This window comes from Alligator sinensis, unplaced genomic scaffold (genome assembly GCF_000455745.1).
Source record: "Alligator sinensis unplaced genomic scaffold, ASM45574v1 scaffold609_2, whole genome shotgun sequence".
Lineage (NCBI taxonomy): Eukaryota > Metazoa > Chordata > Crocodylia > Alligatoridae > Alligator > Alligator sinensis.
The window spans coordinates 941387-948500 of NW_005842090.1; the positions used below are offsets into that span (position 1 = coordinate 941387).

Here is a 7114-nt window from a genome sequence, read left to right on the forward strand (position 1 = left end):
GAGAGACCCCCGCCCCCCCCCCTTCCTCCGCCGCCGCCTTGTCTCCGCGCGGTGCCTTTGTTTGCGGGGCCGCTGCCTCCCCGCCCCGCGGGCCCCGCGGGCGCCTCCCCTACCCGGGGGGGTGTGTGTGTGCGTGTGTGCGTGCGGGGGGGGGGTGTGCATGTGCCCCCGCCCGGGTGCTGCCCCCGACCCCTGCTCCCCGCGCCGTCAGTCCCCGGTGGGGAGGGCTGCTGCTCCCTCAGTGCAGGGGCAGCTGGGTCCTGTCAGGGGCGGAGAGGGGAGGATCGTCCCCTGCCCCCTCGCCAGGGCCTGGGGGCAGCCCAGGGCCGCTCTCCCGGGGGGAAAAAAAGCACCGCTTGGAATAAGGGAGGGATTCAAACCACCGTGAATTCGCTTTACAGTGAATGAGGTGCAATTTATAAAGCCAAGTTTGTCCAAAGGGGGTGGGGGCCAGGGAGGGCGGCCACAATGCGGCGTCTGCCCGCTGCTCCCTCCCAGCGCCGCCTGTCCGGGTGCGGGGGGGCACCAAAGCCCTGGGGGTGCGGGCCGGGACACGCGCACACACACACACTTAACATCCACACACACAATACTCACACGCTTACTTAATATTCACACACAACATTCGCACGTAATATTCACACACACACTTCATATCCACGCACACAGTACTCACACACTTCATAGATTCACACACACCTCATATCCACATACACAGTGCTCACACCCTTACTTAATATTCACACACAATAAAGTAACTTAATATTCACGCACACTTCATATCCACACGCAGCACTCACACGCTTAATGGATTCATACGCGCGCACACAATATTCACACACACTTCACATCCACACACTCAGACGCACAATATTCACACTTAATATACACAGACACTCGCACACTTCATATCCACACGCGCACACACTCACACTTAATATCAACATGCACACTCATACACACACACACTTAATACCTCCCCCCCCCGGCTGGCTGGCGGGTGCTCCGTGCGGGGCCGGGGGGATACTGCTGACAGGAGGGATTCGCGGTGCAGGAGCGTGAAAACCTCTCAGTTGAGAGTAATGGGCATTAAGTGCTCTTCCTGCGAATTTGCATGAGCCAAAGTGGGAGCCTGCAAATCCCCAGGAGTTGCTTTTCCTGCCGTGCTGGTGCACTGGAGAAGTGGAGCAGAACGGAGACAACCCCCCCTCCCCCGCGGGAGGTTGGGGAGGAGGGAGGGAGCTGGTGGCTCCTTCAAGCAATTACCAGGAGCAGATGCAGCAGCCTGGGCGAGAGGGGCTGGGTGACTCCGGGGCCAGTGAATCCATTTTGGGCGTTCTCGTGGCCCGGGAGGTGTTGCTAGAAGTTTGCTCTGCGCTGCGAACAAGTACCTGCCGTGGGTGGCGGGGATCGGTGCATGTGAAAGCCTGTTTTCTCCCCCCGCCTCTTTGCTCCTCAGTCGCTTTTATTTGCTTGAGAGGGGCCCGGAAAGCTAGTGATGGTGACTGACTTGCAGAGGAAGGGTGCAAATCGCAGCTTTCCCTGCCCTGAACCTGGGCAACTTTCACAGACTGTAGGGTTTTTATTGTGCTTGAGTCAGAGCCCCAGGATCTCCCACCAGTGGTTAGTCGCAGTATAGTACATGACTGGGTTTTCTTCCATGTCTGTTCATGTCAATCTTTGAGGGCTGGTTTGGAGGCAATTTGTCCCTCTCCCCACCTTTCCTAAGATTTGTCCCTCTCTCCCCCCTTTCCTAAGATCAGTGCTGGTTTTTAAGTTTGCCAACCTACATAGTTGTGTAATGCAGGTCAGCCTGCTATACACAGTGTTTATACAGGTCAGGATACCTAATAAACCAATCCAGTCTATTACAAAAGCAGAAATAGTGAAGTCAATTAACTAGGCAAATCCTAATTAGAAGCGGGGGGGAGGGGCTGGTCTGTTAAGCGCAAATGTGGTGGCACATACCACAATAGCATAACATGGAAGTTGAATCATCCCAAAGCCTCTCTGCTTTTCATTTAGTAGCTTATTATTTGAAACACACTCTGAAAACTTCTGCTTAATATCATCCAGCACTAATAGTAATTATTAACCCAACTTTAAATACAGAGCACAATTGTGTCTTCAGCTATTACCTTATGTTCGTAAAAATAACTTTGGTGAGTGTTTGAGTTCTGTTAACACGCATGTATTTACTTTGGGCCTGATCCTGCCATCCTGACTCACTGGAGTAATACTTACTCACAGGAGTAAATCTGCTCACAGCACTAGAACGCATTCTGTAAGTAGTTTACTCACCTAAAAAAAGTCTTGCAGGGTCAGACGCTTTTCCCACACTACTTTTACAGAGATCTGGAGCAGACTCTGATATCTTTCCAAGATGATTCCGCTGGTTTGAGATATTTATAAATATTTCTATTGTTAGACTTCCCTTGGTAGTTTTCAGAACAAAAAAGGAAAAGCAAAATGATCTTGCTTTCGTTAACTTTTCTCGTTTAATGTGGCTGTCCAACTTATTTGAAGAAATGTGGGTCAGATACAGCAAAACCTTCCTTAAAAAGGAATCCGACATGATATGGATGAAAACACTAGAGCACATAAGATCAGAAAGATTTGTCTCCTTTAAGAGACAACCTGCAATACAAGGTGATCTGCTTAGTATAATTTTCTCAAGTATTTGAAGCACCCCCTTTTTACATTGATAACCTTTATGTAACTTATAACACAAAGAGAAAACTAATCTTAAGCCCTTCTGAAAAAAACAAATACACCCTAGCGATAAGAAATATGCTCTTGGGTCTCCAATCCTCTCCTTTTTTTATTCAGGAAAAATCTCTCTTTGACTTCATTGGCCGTGTAGCCCGCAGAATTTAGCCTTAGGTCTGTGAATGTTAAAGGTTGTTTGTTTTTTTTAAATAATTCATTTCATGCAATATGAGATATCTGGTACATTTGCTTTTCATATAGTTGGAATCAATGAAGATCTGAACCATGGGTGAATGTTTTCTGAATGAAAAAAATCAGATGGTCACAGATGTTCTGCATATTCCCAATTAGTCTATATTAGAACTGTATATTTTTTCTTCTGATGGCAAAATCAACTTTATCAACTAAACCAATACTCCTGAAGGGAAGAGTAATTGGGCACTAAAATGTACAAGAAACATATGTATTTAACATCTTTAGCTACTTGCAGATAAACGTAGATGCTTACCATGGCTCCTGTTTAATGCTTGTAATTTGAGGAGAGCAGTTATTGCAGTTAGACTCTGAAGAAGGAGGTAGCAGGGGTTAAGGACAAGGAGCTGCCTTCATTGATTCATTGATTTAAAAAAAGAGAGCAAATTAATGACCTGTGATAAATCCAAAATAGAACTGTTTTCATTAAAAAGGAAGTAGGTGATTGTGAACCTGTTTGTGTGCATACTTTGTGAAGGAAAGGGGAAATTTGTCATCATGTTTTGAAGAGCCATACATAAATACATATGAAAGGAGTTCACATGGTTTACAGCAGGGAAGACATAAAATGTTTTAGGATTAAATTGACTTGAGTTAATACATGCCTTGCATTCTACTTGTTTGCAGGAACACGTTGTTATGCTACCCAAATGTTTTGTGTATAGCCCATCACTACCATACCATTGTAACAAATTACTCAAAACAAATCACATAGTAAAATCTGGAATTTTATATCCATTTTGATATATTTAAATATTTTTACAAAGTATATTTTGGAGGAAAGTTTACCAGTACTTAAAGTTTCTATTTCTAAATAGCTACAGATGTTGCAGTATTTTTACTGACAGTTCTTCTATCTGGCGTCCAATAGCAATGTCAATCATGAGGTCTGATCCTGGAAGATTTAGGTACTCACCTAAGTAAGCCTTACTCATCTTTTATTAAAATATATGGCACCATGTACATGTAGACTACTCAAATGAGCAAGCTTTTGCAGGATTAGTCTCATATGCTAGAGCAGGGGTGGCCAACCTGACGTAAGGGCCAAAAGTGGTAGCGGCCGGCTGCCCATGGCACATCGCAGATTGGGAAGGGGACAAGCAGCACAGTGGCAGACTAGGAAGGAAAAAGCAAAACATCAGATCAGGCAGGGAGGACAGGGTAGGAAGCAGAAAGCAGACCAGTGCCTTGGTGGAGTAGCCCAGAGCAGGAAGCAGAAAACTGAGATGCAGATCTGGTAAGGGAAAGGGATCAGATTGGCCCAGGGAGGGTATGAGTCTAATTGTGGTATGCCTACCAAAAAGATTGATCCCCACTCTTCTAGAGTAAGAAAAAGTGCATAGGCAGAACTTAGTGCTGTGTTGAAGTCCGTAATGTTAATTTAACCCTAGATTTGGTTTGATGGTAGTGATGTCTGAATAGGGTTACCATATTTCCACTTCCAAAAAAGAGGACACCAGTTGGGACACCTCACTCTGCCAGTGCCCCTTACTTTGGACCTGCAGCCCCCACAGCCCTCCACCCCTCCCATGCCTTCACTCCCAAGCCACAACCCCCAAGCCCTGCCAGTGCCCCTCACAGCTCCCTGCTTACGCTAGCCCTGCCAGCAGGGGCCCCAGCTGCCCCCATCCAGACTGGGCCATAGTGCAGTGACTCCAATTCATGTGGGCAGCAGCAGAGCAAGTCGGGTCCCAGTGCAGGCTAAAGGGAAGTGGAGGGGAGGCCTGTGGCACCCCCTGCCCTGGGCTAGGGCTCCCATGCTATGCCAGGAGGTCTGGCCATGGCTCCCTTTCCCCCTCCCCCCCAGGCAGCGCTTCCTGGTTATCCGGCCTCCATGAGCATGGGCACCTGCCCTTGTGCTGCCAGCTCAGCCACGGAGTTTCCTGCTGCACTCCAAGGACCCCCCACTCCTTTCTACCTGAAGGGGCAGGCAATTCCCCCCACCCCCCTGTCCTGCTGCAGCCCCAGCCCTCCAACCCTCACCCCGCATAGTCTTACCTGCATTCAGCTGCCAAGGCACGCGCAAACACACATGGTGCTCCCTGCCTCCAATCACCTTCCCCCCTGCTCCCAGCAGCAGAGCAAAGCAAAATCCTGGACATTTGTTCAGATTTCAAAAAAACACCTGGACAAAGATCGAAGAACTCAAAAAAAGGACATGTCTGGGAAAACCTGGATGTATGGTAACCCTATGTCTGAACTGGGCATATGATAAATTGTACTAAATTGTGTATTTCATCGTTCTGTCTTACTCATCAGCATGGCAGAGAAACAAGGAATCCCCCCATGCCATCCATTTTTTATTCCTAAAATATTTTATAATGATTAACTACCAGTTATGCCTAATGACACCACTGTGAGGCCGGTAAGGGATACATAGAGATCATTTTGACAATGACAAGCAACCACTTCTGAGATGGAATCCAGTTGCTATTCAGCATCACAGCAACAGTAAGCAAGAGTTAGCACAGGAAGTAAATAACAGCTAGAACTTAGGGTCTGATTCTGCAAAGGCTTAAGCAGATGAGTAACCTTATTTCATGTCAGTGGAATTATTTGTATGAAATAAAGGCACTCAATTATGTTGAGAGTTTGCATCACTAAGCAAGAAGTATATAATTTTCCAAACTGGAGTTTGTCAATTTTTATTATGGTTGTTCTGAAGATACAAAAATCTGCTCTTTAAACTAAACAGCATTTAGTTGTTCAAAATAACTGAGCTCTAAAATTTACAAAGTGTTAATGATCAGAATAGGCAAAGGTGTTGATTTCTGATCTTACTCATAGGATGGCAACTGTAGCAGTACAGCAGAGCTACCTAGCACAAAGCTGGCATACTAATTAATTAAGGATTGAGAGGTAAGAGTGTCATCTACTGAATTGCCAGTACACTCACTTACTAGACATCTTCCAGAGGTTTCCAAACCATACAAGGGTCTTGCCTCTCCAGATTGTGAGTTATAAAAGGATTAAAAACTAAAAATGATTTGCAAAATAAGGAAAATCATTAAAAGAAAAGATCTAAGCAAGCAAATATTTAGAAATTCATATAACAGTTTATTATTAAGATATATTATTACAGAAACTTATTTTTCACATTTCATAAATGCTGCTGATGGTTAATGGTGGGGCCACAGTAAGTAGAGAAGGGAAGGTGTCCAGAGAAAATCTCCACCACACCTCTTCCTCTCCTCATAAAATCAGTAAATTCTTGACTTTTATATACCAACTGGACAAAAATGAAGCTGGCAAACTAATATGTTTTGAAATCTAAAACTTGAGTCAAGCTATAGCTTCATAATTTAAAAGATACTGCTTTTTAAGAGTAACTGAAAAAGCAAGAAAAGAATGAAGGGGGGGGAACCCAAAATATATTGGCTTGCAATTCATTTAAATATCCCATGATAATTCAGTCTTCCATAATATAGAATTATAATTATTTATTAAACAAAAAAGAGGAGTGCACCATACTTTGTGTGAATACAGATATATTCTTATATAAAAGGGGTTTTTTTTCAGTTCCCAAAGTGTATCTGTAGTAGTTGAACCAGAGATGTAAAATGAAGTAGATAAACTAGCTATTAACAGAACTGCCAGTTGCTGTATCTCAAGAGTGAAGACATATGGTAATTTGCTGCATTCAGTGTGTCGGGGCCGAGGGGCTGTGGCCAGCAGCCCGGGCACCTGGGCCGGGGAAAAGGTCAGCACGGCGAACTAGAATTAGGCACTGACGCGTAGAGGTTGATTAAAGATTGTTTTACTTACACCGTAGGTGGTCACGGTGCAGGCAGGAAAAACTTTCTTGAGTTGCAGTTACAAAAAGACACACGTGGAGTTTGCTAGTCTCCACAAAACAAACACGAACAGAGCTCTGGATACACACGGAGTTTTCTAGGCTCCATGGAACGACCGAAATGAGAGTCCGAAAGGTGACTCTAAACGAGCGTGCAGGGTAGGGTAGGTCGAGGGATCGTGCGGCGACGGGGAGAGATTCTTGATGGGTGATCAAACCATCATTTGGTCCGAGATTTACGTAGAAGTCCACGAGGTAATCGTGGACTCCTTGCCGGAATTCTCTCGGATTTCTCCCGGAATTCTCGGAATCGGGGTTCTCAGGATCCTCCTGAGATTCTCGGAGATCTCCGACTTGGGC

General features: G+C 45.5%; 1 protein-coding gene across 2 annotated transcripts in view; it reads left to right on the forward strand.

Moving 5' to 3' along the window:
- The window catches only part of SEMA6A (semaphorin 6A), a 151779-nt gene that overhangs the window by 5609 nt on the left and 139056 nt on the right, over window positions 1-7114 (forward strand). The gene's annotated exons all lie outside the window — the stretch shown is intronic.